Source organism: Ammospiza caudacuta, chromosome 13, assembly GCF_027887145.1.
Source record: "Ammospiza caudacuta isolate bAmmCau1 chromosome 13, bAmmCau1.pri, whole genome shotgun sequence".
Lineage (NCBI taxonomy): Eukaryota > Metazoa > Chordata > Aves > Passeriformes > Passerellidae > Ammospiza > Ammospiza caudacuta.
This window is the reverse complement of record NC_080605.1, coordinates 9,207,645-9,224,812: the sequence shown is the minus strand read 5'-3', so window position 1 is coordinate 9,224,812 and position 17,168 is coordinate 9,207,645. Positions and strand designations below refer to the sequence as shown.

At 38.0% G+C, this 17,168-nt stretch overlaps 1 long non-coding RNA gene across 2 annotated transcripts in view; it reads right to left on the bottom strand.

Moving 5' to 3' along the window:
- The window catches only part of LOC131563641 (uncharacterized), a 117,815-nt gene that overhangs the window by 87,038 nt on the left and 13,609 nt on the right, over positions 1 to 17,168 (bottom strand). For both annotated transcript variants that reach the window (XR_009275305.1, XR_009275306.1), the window contains exon 2: positions 15,223 to 15,310. This is a non-coding gene — a long non-coding RNA (uncharacterized LOC131563641). The remainder of the gene's footprint in view (positions 1 to 15,222; positions 15,311 to 17,168) is intronic.

Here is a 17,168-nt window from a genome sequence, read left to right as displayed (position 1 = left end):
GGACACCTCTCTCTGACCTGCGTGAAATCCTGACATTCTCAGTGAGACTACTTCCAGACTATAAAGTGAATAATCTTTTTGTGAGAGAAAGGAAAATAAAGTCTTATCTGGAATATTATCTATAATACTGATCATGACCTTTGTTTAAAAAGTTGAGCTTCAGATGGAAAAGTGTCAGAAAGGGCATTAGACTGAGGAGGTGAATGGAGAGCATGAAAGAGGTTAATAAAGGAACTATCTCGCTCACTCCAGCAAAATGAAGGCTGAGGGGAAGCTGATGGCTCTCTCTACATGTGAGGGAAGAAAAACATCACTGAGAGAACAGCACTCAGTTAATGATCAATGGTACCAAAGGACCAAATGCAAGCAAAGAGATTGTGAATAAATTCAAGCCAAAAATTAAAAAAGGGCTTTTCAGTAATTGAAGCAGTGAGGAAGCCACTTGCACTGATGCTTTATTTTCTGCCCTATTTATCACACACAACCAGGAATCAGTCTGTTTGTTGGGTAAGGCCCTACACAAATAATGTAAGCTAAATCAAAGGGCTCACCTCAAGAAAAACTTTTATAAACCAACTCCTCCCACTCTTTGCAAATCGAGTTGCAAAACATTCAGGCAATTCTAGGATTTCACTAGATCAAACTCTTCATTCCTATCCCATCTCAGATCTACTCTTCCTCCTTGGTCTCTTTCCTGGGGAGCAGATATTTCCACCCACTGGCGGCTCTGCTGCCATGTGCAACAGGTAGAACAACCTCACCCTCCAGAAGCAATCAGATCCTTTCCAACACACATCCCAGCACTCTCAACTCAGTTATGCTGCAGAAGGACTGCAAATCTACCTCTGCATAAAGTCAAGGAAGAGCCAGCACAGTTCATTTGCACATCACAAACACAGCACCTTGCCAGCTGGGAACCACAACCTGACAGACACAACTTCACTCAAAAACATTTGCCATCATACCCCTGCTGAAGGATCTTTCCAGCTTAATTACAACTTCAACCTGAAAAATTCTATCTAAAAGAAGCTGACAAAGCAGGCAGTCCTTTTTGAATTTGGAGAGCTTTGAGCAGTGTAAACCGCAAGTCTTTCACAGCCTCTCCTTTATCCTAACACATTTCAATACATTTCTTTCTGTGTAAAATTGTATTATAACTTCCTTTGGCCTTTGTCTGTGTTGATGGCCATTACTGTTGGTGATTTGTGATGAAAATATCAGGTGTAGAATTCTGTAAACATATCAAAAACAGGGCAAAAGTTGGGTATATATAATCAGGAGTCATAGGATAAACAGAGCATCTATATCTTCTCTTAATATTATCAGCAAAAACTCAGTCACACTGAAATCTGTTAGCCTATCAGAAAGTCTCCCAAAAGATGCTACAGAAATTCCATCACTGCAAATTTGAAAGTGAACTTTGCTTGATGCAGTGAACACTATTTTGGAAGGACATTGGCAAACTCCCTACAGAACATCTTTGCTCATCAACAGTGTAAGGTTAGTTGTCCTCCTGCAAAAATACCCTGGATTAGAACCAAAACCACCATTCCACACAAGAATGAACTCAGAATCTTTTGAAAAGGGACACCTGTATAGGAGAATGGTCTCTCCTAGTCTCTTACACAGAATGTAAGTATTTGCAAGACCTTTGCAAAGATATGGGGGACCTTGTTTAAGTAAGTGAATTGAATACCTTTCCAATACTTCAGATGAGTGTCCTAACTACCCCATGGCTCTCTCTTCTAATCCTTTAACGAACAGTGAAAATGAAGTGTTGAAATTTATTCCAGTGAAATACTGATTTACTTGCAGCTCAATGTTTTTCTTTTCTAACATCAAAGTTTGCACTTTCCAGCTGTACAGACATTTTCTTTACAATGTTATATCAGGACGGTCTAGATTATTAAACACTGGCCACCTTCATCCCTCATCTCCTGCTACTAAAAAAAGACTTGCATCTTAAATGTTAATTATGCATTTGCAGGCAGTCTAAATGACTCAGGGGACTGAAATCTGACTCTAGCTTTTCATCAGCAGGTCATCAGTTCAGACCTGACTCAGATCAGCAGTGGCTGGAAGCCTTCAACAATTCAACAGCTGTTTAGATGACCTACATGAAAGAATATAATATTATGTTATATGCAGCTTTGGATGGAAAAGAATTCACATCTTAAAAGTCACGTTCAGAACTGACATTAATTGGGATCCATGCTATCAGACACTAAGAGGACAGTGGGCCTGGAAACTGAGCTCTCCTGTCTCTGCCATCTCCTCCACACTAAGGATGGAAAACTTTATGATGGAACAGGTGGTGAATTTTTTTTTTTAATTATTTTCATGGCTTCTCCTGTTCTCTGTGGGTTCAACAGAGCAAGTGTATTCATTGTTCATGAACACACATAGTTTTAAAATTGGGAGTGAGCATTGTAACAGGTTCCAGATAACTATTCTGTGCTTGATAACTGCCTTTTTGTGTGCACAGCATAGGCACCAAGAAATCATCCTTATGAGACTTCTTCAGAAAAAAAATATAAAACCAGAGATACATCAGACTCAATACATTGAAACAGGTGAATCAAACCTTCAATTTTCCCTATTCATAGGCTTTCTAGAAATTGGATTATAAATCTATATATTTATGTTCACTGCCCCTGTATAACCTGTAGAGAGTTGTCAGAATGGAAAAGCATTAGAACCCTTTTCTTGGGCTTATGTGAGAATTTCAACACTTCTGTGGATAAAACAAATTTACCATCCAGACATTTATTTACTAGTCCTAATAAAAGTAAGCAGCATTCCTTTGTATTTGAAATTCTGCCCTTGAGTAGTGTGAAGAGCCAAAACACAACTCATGGATTTCTTCCACTCCCTGGGGGCAGGGAATCTTTCCATTGGTGTACAAATGGACAAGCTCACACACCCACGAGCTGCAGAGGCAGCCAGGGAGGGGAGATCACTGGTAAGGCATAAAAACATTTTGCTCTGCTTTATCAATTCTCAGCTTGACAGACTCCTCTGACTTGTGCCAAGAGCTGAACAACCATAGATTCAGCATTGAGTCAATAATTCCTTCAAGAGATGTTCTCATCCCCAGTTAGTGTAGATCTGGTAACTTAGCTCAGAAATCCAGGATCTGCATTCCTGACTCTGCTCTGCAAATCAGTGTTATAAGTATAGTTTAATGTACAATATTCAGTCCTGGGTTTGTAAGACACCAGTCATGAGTCTATGCACTATTTCTGGGAAGAAGGAAACAGCCCACCTGATGTGTGTATGCATCCTTGGGGTTCATATAAACACAAGATTTCTATGCAGAATCCCATACTCAGAACTACAGGTCCCATGTATATACAAAATATGCATTACCTGCAACATTATCTCTTTTTCTGTAACTTGGCATATTGGACTGTCAAGTTTGGTGAAATAATTCTTATAGCATTTAGACTAAAAAAAAGTCCAAACAAATATTTTTTGCTTTGAAGCTGTTGTTAGGTTTTATATTTTCAAAATATCATAGGTGTATAATCTGATATAAGAATTAACTGTCAACAAAATTACTTTTAATTCTACATTGGATGAGATGTACTCTTAATTCTTCTGCTGAAAATTAACAATATTTAAAGAGCTAATAAAACCAGCTTTGCTGAACACATACTGGAGATAGTAATGTGCACATCAATTCTTATCCTGAAGTGGACAAAATATTTAATTACCCATAAAATTTGTAATTAAAAAAAATCTCCTAGTAATTACTGATTGAATACCATCTACCACATTTTCTCATGCATTTACCTTGTGTATGGACAAGCTGGATGTTAGAAGACATCCCTCATGAGTTCCTGTGGCTCTGATATGAAACCACAGTAGCTTTCTATGAATAATTTTGCACTGCCACTGAGTATTTGGGCATAAGAGCTACCTTTGTGTCTGTAAACCAGTGCATCTGTAAGTCCTGGAACCTGGTTCCCAATGATAATTTTTGAAGACCAGGTTTTTCAGAACCTGGAGGAAATTGGGTCTTGGAGCTCAGCTACCTTCTTTGGGGAGGCAATTACCCTGTAGAAAGGGGAAGCAAAACACAGGAAACCAAACTGCTTCACCCTTTGTCATCAGAACCAAATCACTGAAGATAGCGACAGTTAATCATCAGAGATTTTGTTCTGTTTAATTTCTTCTTTTTTGAGAGGCTATGTGAGGTTACATTTAAATACACACAGATCTTGCCCATATCTGCTTTCAAATCATGGAGAAAATGAGGGAAGTGAATGATAAACAGTTTTAACTCACAGAAAAGAAAAGCAAGCACATCCATAATAATTTTTTTTAATTCTCATTTCCTTGCTGTTTGAGCACTTCACTATTTTGTCTCCAGTTACAAAACCCTGTGACCAGGCAAAATCGGAAAATTATGTAGCTCTAGTAGATGTGCAGCCAGCTGGAGTTGGAAGAATGAAACACAAAATGGGACTACACAGTGGGCAGTGGGCCAGTGCAACAGCATCCTCTCCTGAGCAGCAGGAAATCCTCCCCAAGAAGCTCCTCAGTCATACACACACTTCACAAAAGACGGATTTTATCCCCAGGTATGGCACACCTGTTTCCAGGCCCAGGCAGTCATAAAAGGTTAAGGCCCTGTCCCTTTGACACACTGCAAACTCAGAAAATGAGACGTCACACTTTCTGCCAGAAGTTGGAAAGGTTTTCCTTAGTTAAATTCAGTTTTAGCATCTACATTGACATATCACCCAAAATACAATGGTGACAACAGATTATAAAAATGTTTACTAAATATGTAATTAACTTCAGGGTTGCAAGTTTTGTTGTTGTTCTTAAATTTAGCAAACATCAGCTGGCAAACAAATTGCATGCCTTAGAGCTTCTTCAGAGAAAAGCTGTTTAAGGTTTGTTATTTTTAAACTCTGCAAGGCTCTCAGCTATTAGCAACAAAAATAACAGGAGTCAAAAACTATCTTTCTATTATCATCATTAGTTAAAAATGGAAGTATTTGGGTTGGTTAATCAGAGGATTCACAGCCTAGCAATTAACAAAAGCTATCCCATATTATGAGATACAGAATATAAATAGAATCTAGTTGCCTCATAAAAACAAAATTTTATATAGAAACATTCAATGTGAAAGCTTGCCTTGACACTGGTTCTGAGAATCTCTGTATGAGATAGAAAGAAAAGCAGCACAACAGAGGAAAATAGAGCTTTCCCTGCTATTTTAAACAGAAGAGGACCTGATTCTTCAGTGTGCTTTTTAAACCACTAGTACCACCACCACTTGGTCCTTGACACAGGTTTGGGCCCTTTATCAGAATTTCTACATACTTAGGTTACATAAACTGCTCTCATTTTTATTCATTTTTTCCCACCTGCTTTCCCCCCTGTATCCAAGCCATCTTGCATATCATATCAATAATCTGGCTTGTAACTTAAATATCTTTTAAGACTTCTTCAAAACTGTTTATTCTCCAAAAATCTGTAATGCCTTTATACAACACAGACCCTAGTAACTTTTGACAAATTGTCAGAAATATAAATACTATGATCCCAATGTTTGATCCTTTCCAGCTTTGATCTCCCTAGCAGCTGCTTTTATGCTGACATTGTACATGTGCAAAAGAATTAACAACAAAAACACTTAATACTACCTCATTGTTAGCAAAATTCAACATAGCTTGAAAAAAATGAACAGTACTGGATATTGAACAACAAAAGCTACACACTAAGCTAACATTGCATTGAAACCCCAACAATCTCTTTTCCCCCAAAAAAAATTTACCTAGACAACAAATAAAATCTCACTCAGCTGCGCCAGAACCAAGTGCACCAAGATTGGTCAAATATCAAATGCAACTGGTTTTTTTCTATGCTTCTTGTGCTTTCATTTCCCTGCAATTTCCTCCATGTAAAAACTGGATAATACTATATCCACAGCACATTCTATTGACCCTCAGAATCATCCCCTTGATTTGCATAAGTTTGCATTTATTCAATTTTAGCAGCATGTATAAATTACTGATGGGAAGAAAAGGAGGTTGAGCCAGTGCACAGGGAAAGATCAGGGACAAGAGACACAAACTGAAAATTCCACTTGAAAAAATTTGGTTTTAACTGTGAATATAAACAAAAATTCAAATTAATTGCTCCAGATTGTTTGCAGATTCTTCCTTATTGGATCTATTCAAAGCTCCACTGGACACATCCCCAAGTACTTGCTTTGGAGCAGGGGAGGTTGAATCTCCCAAGGCCCCTTTCAACCTTAACTTCTCTCCAATTTTACCAGCATATGTTTCCATATTTCTATGAATAAGTTGATACAGCAGTTAATACAGCAAGTACTGTGATTATAGGAACTTGACATAGGTGTTACATAAAAACAGCCTTAGTGAACACAAAAAAAAAAGCATTAGAACTTACTTGGCATTATGAAATGTGCTAGTTGAAGTTAATATTTAAATGCCACTTGGGAAAATTGTTCTAGCTCACAAAATATTGCTGTATTCTATAAAAGAAGTGCAAGAAAATCCCATCTTCTATATTCAGATATCAGAATAATTCATCAGTGACACAAATCAGTATTTATATTTCCTAAAGAATGAAAATACAGCTCTGGACCTAAGCAATAGTACAGTGAGAATTTACTTATTGCTGGTTTTAGAGAGAAATTTGCAGTACTTGCTAAATCCTTTGCCAGGATCATCTCGGTCACCTCCCCCAGGCTCCTACTCCTCGCAAAAGAAATTCCCAAGCAGTGGCAGTCATTGCTCTTCATCTCCCCCCTTAGACAGTCATCAGCCACCCAACACTAAAATATCTTTACTGTCTTGTGGATTTATTTGGCTGTGCTCAGACTGTTTGGTGCTGGAGACAATGTACTTTGTTTCCCTGCAAGATTGCCTTCTGGCAAACACTCCCTATAAACTGCAGAGCATTCTTGCCTTGTCTTCCATCTCTTTTCTCCAGATTGACCTAAAATCCATAGAAGTGACAAGAAAAAGTTTTGCACAGAACACAGAGCTAATAGAGCAGGCTGATAAACTTTGATCATCCATTTAAATGGAGCACCAAGGAACAAAGGTATGGCTACTTCTCAAGACAAAGCAATTTTTCAAGAGTGAATTCCAAGCAGGTGGTAACTAAGCAACAGCTCACCTGTACAGGGACTTTGATCACTTGACAAAGCAGATCAGAGCAACACAAGGGAAAGAGGACTAGAGATTACAAGGAAAAAAAGAGCCTTTTCTTGGCCTATCAGAGAGAAAGATGGAAAAAAGCCTAAGAGATGCAGCAAAAAGGAGCCTGATGATTTGGAGAACAGAGCAGCTGAAGAAAGGAGCTCATGAACACTTTAGTAACCATACTTTATACTTTAAACAGCTTGTTTTATTTCAATAAAAATCTGTTGCTTCCCCCAGTGATGACAGAAATATTTGGGAGAACAAAAAACAGTGCTACTTCCTCACTCCAGGCTTGAAAAACACAGTTTTTTAGCTTTGGATGAGACGGTACCCATGTGAAAGAGACCTTGGCCAATGAGGAAGAAAAAGATGGACAGACAGAACTTCAAGGGAGTTGCAGGGGCAAAATACCAGCAAAGCTGGGGAGAAAGCTGTTGAAGCCTAGGGTGAAATCTGCTTCAGGATCTAGTATCTAGGGGCACATACTGAGTTAATGGGGATTAAGAAAAAAGTATTAGTAAATTACATGTAGAAACTAATCAATATATAGAAGATGAAAGGTATATTGCAAAAACATCTACAGTATACCAAAACAATGGAGATGGGCAATAAGGAACAAACAGATGGCAGAGGGAAAGAACAACAATCATTTTCAAACACCTCACAAATCCATTGATTGTAAAGTTCAATTTTATCTCTTGAGGCTGGCAATAAAATAAGTATATCTCATCATTATTACTCCTCTATCTGCATATTGCAGAACTGTTCTGATGCTGCCTCCCTTATGAATTAAAACTGCATTTGCCTTCAAAGGAAGCTGAAAATTTGTCATGAGGACAAGATTAGAGCCTGGATTTGTAAGTATTTATGTTTTGTTGGGAGCACCTGGACTGGCCTCAGACAGGAAATGAATGTGGGCAATAGTCAGACTGGTACTTTTTCTGAGGAACCTTGGTATCCTTTTCTAGTGCTTAAGGTTGCTCCACTCCTGAGGGAAAACAGGGAAGAACATTTTAATTAAAAATGAACAGCCACAAAACTTTATAAGCCACTTTTGCAATTTCATTATTCCAGCTAAAGAAGAAAGAATCTAAAATATTATTAACATCCCTTAAAATATTTATTAAGAGAGATTTAAATTAGCTGTCTGAGTCCAGCACTATTGTAATGATTCCATTTCTTTGGTATAACCAAGGTAAGGACTAAAATAATATTAAAATAACAGCAAGAGCATTGATGATGCAACTGAGCATTAGAAGTTCTGATTAACAGTTTATTTTCCTCGATGATTGGTAATTATTAAAGTACAGAGTTTCTCCTTATTAAGTCCAGAGTCCACCCAAGATCCTGGGGATCCTGAGCTGCTGCCTTTTCTCCATGATTTAAGAACAGCTGCAAATGACAATGATACAGCATAAAATGTCTTGTGTGTGGTGAGTACAATTAAAGATTTTCTCTCTGCATTTGTTTGAAGACTGACAGCTCAGCTGACAGGGCAGCCAAGTTTATGCAGTTTTCTGTAAGCTCATTGACAGTTTTCCCTGTGAAACTCTTTCTGGCTCTCTTCATCAGGTAAAATTCTGAACCTTTGTCAGACAGCTCTTTCAAGAGCAAACAGGATGAGGAGTCCCACCATGAGCAGCTATGAAGTCTCATTAAAAAAAGTCTTTCACACTCTGTTGTCCTTGTTCTGTATTATAATGATGGTTTGCCATAAAGTGCAAAGAAATGTTATTCTAATGAACAGAGGAGAGGCACTGCAACAGTGAGGCATGATTAACGAGCTGAAGTCGTTCATGAAGTCATTTTACATGTCTGGCTGGTGACCTTTGAATTTGAAGAATTGCATGTAAAATATAATAGGAGAAATTATTTGCTTAGCATACAATGTATTCAAGGTTTAACAGAGGGATTTGGAATGGGTTATGGTGTGGGAGAAAAGGCAGTCCTGACACAAAGTGAGATTTCTTCCTCCTCTCTCCTTTTCCATCCCCAGATTTAAATGCAATTGAGGGCCTGTTCTGAGCCATGAGCTCCCCCATGGCTATGAGCACCTACCCATATGCCATCATCTGACAGAATTCCCTTCCTTTGGTAAGGCCAGGGAACCTAGAGAGCATGCAAGAGCTGAGGGAGATTCTATCTCTGTTTGGATGACACACAAGAAAAACAAGAAAATTAGATTTTCTGTTTAGAAGGTTAAACTCCATCCTTTAGGTCTCTTCAGGGGGCCCATCTCTTTTCCAGCCTATGTGTCAGTGACCCACACTGTCAGACCCAGCCAGCAGCCCCTTTCCCTCATGTGGGGTGGGGACAGTACAAGCTGTACTCATAAAATTCCTGGAATTGCTTCCACTTTGTCCAGACTGTCCCAGTTTCACTAGGATACCTGGGAACCATAACCCTCATAAGTCCACACAAAGCCATTAAGAGCACGAACCTCTACTTGGCCACTTTTATACATCCCACATGGGATCTGCTTTTGTGGGACTGAACAGAGGATAGAGGCATCAGGACCCTTTGTTCAAAATCTTCCTGTCTGCCAATTCCTTCTTCTGGCCCTTCGTCTCAGCATGTGAGGTGCACCTACCAGCTACAGAAATCATAATGAGGTACAAGCTACACCCTGGTGAGGCTCCAAAGCATTCCTGACTGAGTGAGCAGCACCAGGAACACTCCTTTCACAGCAGAATGACAGGCACGCCCATTTGTGCTAAGACCTGCAGGACTATTTCCTGTACATTTTTGAATATAAAGGAAATGACCAAAGCTGATAGCAGGCAGGACATGAAGGAGGCAATGAGAAAGGATCAATTAACTACTTTGCTCAAAGTGTAATGATCAAAATGACAAATGATCAAAGGCAGCAAAGAACACTACATGTGGTGCTGCAAGAATTCAGCTGTTCTCTTATACACTGCTGCTTCCAGAGTGAGGTAAAAATGGAAATTCTACCTGCTCCAGCATCTGCAAGAAGTAAGGAGAGGACAGAAGCTAAAAATACAGTTAACCTAGTTTGAAAGTTAAATACTGCTCTAATACTGTACATGGAGAGGAAGTAAGTGCCTTTGTTACTGTTTTCTGACTCTACTGCATTTTTACTCATAAATAAGAAAAGTTAATTGGACCACAACCTTGAGTACTCAGCAGAGAATTTTTCCTCTCATTCTGATTTACCTTCTAGGTAAGTGAGCTCTATGCTTTTAAACTGTGCGAGCTTGCATTGCACAAGATGGTTTGGCCAAGGAAAGAAAGGTATTTAGCACTTTTCAGTCTCCAAATCAGAAAGAGTAACAAATAACAGGAAAGAGAAAGGATTAAAGACAGTCTCTCCATACTTTTTAGACTTTCACTCAGAATAGACTGTTATAATATTGACTTGTACTTTCTTTCATGCCTCTTGCTGTGTGTAAATGAATTAACAAGAGGAAACCCTATTTTTTTCCCCCTTTATCTGCAAAAATAATGGCAAATCCTTGCTATCAAACTCCCTTTAAAGTTTCCCATCTACTTTTGTTCAACTTTGCATTATAGAGCTTCCTTTGAACTACTGACTATATTATTGCCACAGTATCATGGAAACCTTAACTGCTGTAAGACAAGTACAGTTAAATGAAGCACTTTTGTCTCCTCCCTCTGTGCAGTCTCAGCCTGTACTTTCTTTCCTTCTTTTGTGATGGAGTATTTGCAAGGTTAGATGGTGAGCCAGCCCAGCAAACCAAGCTGTATCAAAGTTAATTCAGTCCTATTTTGCCAGGGTAATTTTAAACCAATTTGTCCCCCTTTCTTGTCCATTTCTGTGCCAGCATAAGCACATGAAGGAGGACAGGAATGAGCTGCAGGTCAGGGCAGGTTGGGAACACTTCCCAAAGCAGTGGAATTGACTTAAACTGTTAATCCACAACCTCTGACACAGATATCCCAACATCAACCCAATATATTATTCCATTAAAAACTCTAACAAGAGTGACGTCCTCAGAAAGAACACTTCAATTTTTGATAATTCTGTATTTTCATACTTTGCTGTGACAAGGGGAGTGAGAGAGCAACTTTTTCTGCAATTATCAATGGGAGGCATTTTCAACACACTCATAGAGCTGCACAAATGTTTTAAGCCACTTATAGCTCCAGAGAGCCTGGACAGTGGTGTGAGAAGTAGTAAAAACCACTTGTTTTCCAGAAAGCCCCTCTAGGGTTGCCAGGCTCTCTCAGCAGACTGAGCAATATACACTGAGGCAACATGATGAGCCCAGGGAGCTGGTATGACATTGAGAATTCACTTGTGGGACACTAGACCAGGGATTGGTTTATTCTTTCCATGGTGTGGAACAGTACAGTTTAAATTGTCTAATGAGAGCAGTAGAAGAGCTAAGTAGGATTTGATATTTTGCCTAATGAGGTGTGCAAAAAATTGCTAATGGATTTAATCTGCATTTATTTCTTCTAGCATACATATTCCCATGCACCCACACACACTACTCTAAAACTCAATTGCTAATGATGAATTTCATTTGTTCCCCCACCTGACTTAAGACTATTTAATGAATTGTAATGTATAGTTAATTATCACATTGGTAACTTAGATCTTGTTTATATTGAGGCTGGGTGGGGGAAAAGAGGATCCTTTCACAGCTATACCAGGGCAGTATAGCAAGCACAGTGTAAATGCAGAGAAAGTGAGGCTTACAACAATTGCATAAACTCTGCTGAGCAACCAAAGTTTCTACTTTCCAAGGCAAGATAAAGGTGCTGTGTAAAGCACCTTTAACATAATAGCTTTTTCACCAGGACTACAATATTAAGTATAATCAGAACAGTGCACTGACAAACTCCTTGCAAATCTGGGAAAAAAACATGTAAGTGATTCATTGTTACCAAGGATTCATTCTATAGCCAATTCACTGAATTTTCCACAGAAGAGAGGGAAAATAAGAAATACTTTCCTCAGAAAAGGAAATGCATGCAATGCATGGAATATTACATGTATTTTCCTTCTGGGGTAAAAAAAGGAGTGGGAACATACCCAAAGTGCAATTCAGCTGTATGGGCACAAATCTATTCTTGGAATGGTGTGAAGCTATACATTTCTGTCTCAAGTATCTCAAGCCTCTTACCACTGGCAATAGTACTGGATTTTCTTCTGAACTACAGCAAATCTTCCTGCACTGGGCAATTATGCCATCATTCCAGTCAGTGAGTCTCTTACATATCTCCTTTCAGACAGAGTAGCTCCTAAACACAGTTTCTGAAGTACTGCACTACTAGATGCATTAAGTTAAACATCTTGCTGTAGGATTACTGCACCTGAACTGTGTTTTCAGGAGGCTTCTATTCACTAAAACAGTATTGTGAAACTGTCTGTTTCTAGGAGTAAAGGAGGAGCTGGAAACTAAGCAGCTCAAGAGGTGGGCCGTTCTAGAGAAGCTGCTTTCAGAATGAGTGTCCATGGCAGGGGATGGACCTAAATTATATTTAAGGTCCCTTCCAAGCCAAACCATTCTATGAATTTGGCCCATTCTTGACCAGTTAAATCCTAATTTAACTTCTGTAACTCCTTTTTGGTGAAAACCACTTTTTCATTTTGATGGTAGTCAGCACATCTAATACAAAGTAACTAGCAAGGTATCTATGGACTGTTTGTTGAACAAAGGTTTCAAAAGTGAGAGGAAGAAAGAAGAAATTAAAACAAGTGAGCATCAGTGAGCTGGTAGAGGTTTCAGCAAGGTCTGCCACAGCACTACCTCTGCATATCCTCTTGGGGCTAAGCCATAAAAACACAAGTACAGCAGAGAATAGATAGGTAGAAAATGGACAAAAACACAGCTAGATATCTGAAACAGATGAATACAGCGACAGATTTCAAAATAAAATATTTTTGGACTTGCTGAATGCACCCATTCAATATAACTTACAAAGATTTGTATTTTTTAGTAACATACATCCCCAAATCTCTTTCAGAGCATATTGTTACCTGCATTCTGTCTTTACTTCTTCCCTATAAATTTATGTCAAATGTACTGAAACTTAATGCATAGCTTGCTTATGGAGTAAAATATCTCAGAAATGCTTTATAATGACCAATAGCTACATTAAATATAATACCAGATCACAACATTTGTACCTGAGACTTATTCCCTGAGCAACATAGACTATTAGTATTCCCATGACTCAATACCATGCAATATTCTTATTTAAACTTAGCTTCTATAATCTAGTGTTCCTAAGAAAATTATTTTAGATAGCAACTGAAACAATAAAAGAGATAAACAGCAATAGTCCGTGTCCAGAACCTATTACACCTCAGCTGACAATAAGAACTTCTTTCCTGAGCTACCCATTATCTATTCAGGAGACTGAAATAACAGGACCATCTGGCTACTTGCAATAAATGTGACAGTGCTCACCTCTGCTGTCCCTGCTCTGTGCAGACACAAGCATGGAGTTTGATATTCCAGATATGTCAGCCTGGTGAGGCTGAACAGTTGCAGTGCTCTTACTATACAGGAGCAGGGCACAGTTTATTCCTGTCTTAACCAGCATATTTCAGGACTTAAGTTATTTGAATGCCCTTCATCAATGAAGCTATTTCATAATAAAGGGCAAGAACTTCAAATGAAATATGAACGCTGAGTGACTCTGTGGACACTTATTTTGAAAGCATAAGTCACCTTCAATGTTGGAATCACATGGACATAAGTTTCTTATTTTTACAGAACAACCTGGTGTATTCCTGACATACTTTGCTGTGACACTTTTGACAGTAGTTGACATATACAAGGGTTTTTGGCAGAAGGTGATATAAGCATATTAATTTATAATGATTATTTGGTTTATATTTCAAATGAAGCAGTAAGTAATACATGAAGATTGCTTTCTGGTTTCCATAGCCCAAGTCCATTTTTAGCAATCACACAGGCTAATTTGGAATAGACCATGTAGCAGCTTTGTCCCAGGCTGTAAAAGCAATTATTTCAGAAGTGCTGTAAAGCACATTGTTTGTTGTTTGAAAAAACTCAAATTGTTTACAAGGCTTTTAAATAAAGTTCTTGGAAATAAATATTTGCAAATACTTTGTGATACGCAATATTAACACGCTTTTCTATATAATAAGGTAATGCAGATATGATAAATACATTCTAATTATGAACTACATTTGTGAGCCTACCAATTCCCACTGAAATCACAAGAATTAGATGACTCTAGAAGCATAAAACTCTGGATTCCAAATCATTAATTTTAAGTAGTTAGAAAAGGGGCCAAGGCATAACTGATAACTGGCTGAAGGGTTAGTGTGAAGAATTCTTTTAAAAGGTATTTTATGTTCTGTTAATTTTATGTATTAAATGCCACTTCAGGAGGTTTGGGAGTTTAGCAGCACCAACTGGTTTTCATTGAATTAGAAGAGAATCCTCTCATTGCAGCAGCAATGTAAATCCAAGGAGTAGATGAGGAGATACCTTGCTTTTAATTCTTTGAGTAAGCCGCTGTCATGATAAATTATAGGGAAGAAACCCTGGAGCTGTGTCTTTTCTTTTTTTTCAACACCTAAAACTTCAGAAAGAAGCCAACTAGGTCATAGAGAGCCACAACACAGTATCTCAGTGTTAGGCAGATTATATGCAAGTAGGTTAAGTGATTCCATATATTCAGCAGCGTCTCTACTGACCACATACAATGGTTCACACGTGCCTACATTGGAATAATTATACAGTTGCAACATTATTCAGATCCAGAATGTCCAGGAAATGTACATGGAAACACCTATGGAACTTCTCATGAAAAAGCAACCTGTTACATTTTGTGATGTTTACAACCAAATACCTGACCTAAAGACTGGCAGAACACTGAGGCCATGACAGGCCAAGTACAGGAAACTTATTGGAAATGTTTATTAAATTTATACCTTGACCTATCAGATATGTCACAGTAGGTTGTGTCATTCAGATTTCATTGTGTCACATCATGCCTGTCAAATTATAATGGTGCTTGACTGGCAAAACTGCATCTAGAACCAAATTTGATTTTATCTTACCTATTTGGGGATTGTGAAAAGCACAGCAGATTATATGTCCTTTAAAGTGTTTTAACTTTCACCCCAAACTTGTTCACTTGCTGTTCATCTGAAAAAAAGAATATTCACAAGTGAGGGCCTTGTGTCATACAGGCACGCAGTAAATTGAGACCGGACAAAATGATAAAGTTCAGGTAACAAATGAGCTGTGTTTACATGAGTGTCTGAGGATCAAACCTGATTGGAATATGATGCTGAAAGTTGTGAGCTTTACAGCTCAAGCATTAAAGCAGCAGGACAGGTTCCCCAGGACACATTGAAGCACCACACAGCCACATTTATCTGACAGCATTGCTTCATGTTTAAGTTATCAACATAATTTTTTTAAAACAAAGATGTGTCAATGCCTAATGATTTTATTTGTATTTTTATGCATCAAACAATGAGTCTGACGTCCATAGGATCACTGCCATATTGACTGAAATAGGACCTGAGTCTGCCTTATCTTGATCTTATTTTCAAGGCAGTTAAGACATCTGTATTTTCACACCACTAAAATAAAAGCTTTCAGAATTTCTGAGAAGGAAATTATTAAAAAAACAAAACACATTGTACAGTCTAATTGAAATCAACTTGCAACCTAATCTAATGCTGGCATGTTTCATGTTGTGCTGCCAGGCTTTAAAGCTGGGGAATCATTCAAACCACAGAAGATTTCCTGCTTCAAAACCTTTTTGCCACCAAAATGGGTCATTTTGGCAGGTATGCTTTTTGAGCAATCTGAAGAGAGTTTACCAAAATGGAAATGCCTGTTAGAGAGTGATACCAAAATTACCTCAATTGCATACAGAGGTTTGAGCCCTGAAACAAGGACTGAATGCAATGCTCCACATTGCTGTTATGGATGTCCTTTGTTTGAAAAGAGAAAGTGGCTGCCTGTTCAAATCTCACACACAGGCATGTACACACATTTTGTATGTCACCAAGTAAACCCCAGGGTTCTCAGTTAAATAAAGTTCAACACTGAAATCTAATAAAAAAGGTGAACATATCCCAAATAGCAGCCACATGATGGTGGAAATTGTTGCTGTCTCTTAAGATCCGCAAGTAATTAATGTCTTTTAAATGAAAAATATTCAAAGAGAAAGCATTTTCCTTGCAAATGAACACCTATTACACAACGTGTTAAAAGAACCAGATTCAGCTCTTGCCCTTCTAAACATCCAAAATGTATAAGGCAAAACAGGAATGCAGTCCATGCACATCCTAAAATTGTGCAAGAAATATACTAATTTATGTTATTTTTATAATGGCTTATTTTTCTGTATTTTGCCTCATTTGTAGTTGTTTTACCATTATCTAAGAGAAAGTCATGTTTCCAAAATTATCTAATTGACACCGAGAACTAAGGTTGTTCAGAAGTGTCTTTTTCATGACATTGCCACATCTCCATTGGAAAACAGGAAAACACAATAGATGTACTCATGGGCTGAAAATAAATGCTTGAGGAAAAAAATTAAATGGTGAGTGTCATTCAATTTGGCACTCAAAGTACTTTTCACTCCTTCTAGGAGGCTGTCCTTGTCAAAAGATAATGAAGAAAGTGAATGATACCCCTTTTTCTGTCTCTAAATACTTCGCTCCTAGGAATATTTTCCCACTATTTCTACACTGAAAACTGTTTTGTGTTATAGGTAGAGGAAATGAAGAAACCTACTTTAAGAATAAAATATTGCTTAATAGGAGTAAATGTGACTCATCCTGATAGAGAAAAAATTTTTAAGTATTCAGAGTGAATTACAGGTAATCCTATTTTTAAATTAAGTCTCTTACTACTTACAAATACCTGATTAAACACTAATGCCTAGCACTTGCTCTTCCTTCTTAAATTCAGACATCTACTTCATTTACATGCAATATTTTAAATGCATTTATTTAATACAATGCCTACCTCTGTACTACAAATT